The sequence below is a fragment of the Penaeus monodon genome, chromosome 34, assembly GCF_015228065.2.
Source record: "Penaeus monodon isolate SGIC_2016 chromosome 34, NSTDA_Pmon_1, whole genome shotgun sequence".
NCBI classification, from domain to species: domain Eukaryota; kingdom Metazoa; phylum Arthropoda; class Malacostraca; order Decapoda; family Penaeidae; genus Penaeus; species Penaeus monodon.
In genome coordinates, this window is record NC_051419.1 from 1718026 (window position 1) to 1718985 (window position 960).

A 960-nucleotide genomic window follows, 5' to 3' on the forward strand; every position below is an offset into this window, starting at 1 on the left:
CAGGAACGTTTTCAGCAAGAAATAACTTCAATCTATAGATATGGCTGATGTATTGCGTGTGCATTAGATCCCGCATATCGAATCATCTTGTCGGTCTTTTTCCATTTCCTTTCATTATAGTATTTTTGTTGTTCCTTTTGTTGGTATTGCAACCCCTTTCCTTCTGTGCTAACTTTTTTTAGAATCAAATCCTGGATCTTGATCTCAACAGATTCACTAATCATTGCACCACCATCCTGTTAAGGGGGGAACAGATGCCGTACCGGTTCGATGTAAAGATTTTTTTGAATAATATTGTTCGACGGGAAATATTCAAATACTGACGATTACCTTTTCTTTCTGAACTCTTTAAAAATCGCCGTTAATATGTATTTTCCTTCCCCGTCTCTTTCCTTCCAGTTCACACTAAGTAATACATGAATCTGCATATTTTCAGAGTAGGAAATACATCAGCCTCGCGGCCAAAAAAGTGTTCCTTTATCTTAGTCTTCGGGGAAGCAATTTAACATTCAGAGTCGACGGTTGAGTTATGTCCGAAAATATTCGTCGGTCATTTACTCATGGGCTGATTTGTTAGTGCCAGTTTATGAGCCCATACAGCTAAGGGTCCGGAAAAAAAAATCAGTCTGAGGCCTATTTTTTAAGGTGGTTTATGTGCCCTTTGCCCTAATCTCATTACGTCCGCCATAGATCTCATGTACACGCACTCATTTTAGTATGTATACGTTTACTGCCATTAAATTCCTGTCATCATGATTAATGGTTTTATTATAACATAAAACTGCTCTGCCGTGACCAGGATTCGAACCGGGTTATTGCGGCCACAACGCAATGTACTAACCACATACGATCACGGCCACTGTTACGTGAAAAAAGTCACATGTAACCGTGAACTTTTCAGGTAAACAGCTCCAACTAAAAAAATATACGGACGGAAAACCCTGAGCCAGTGCGAGTTCA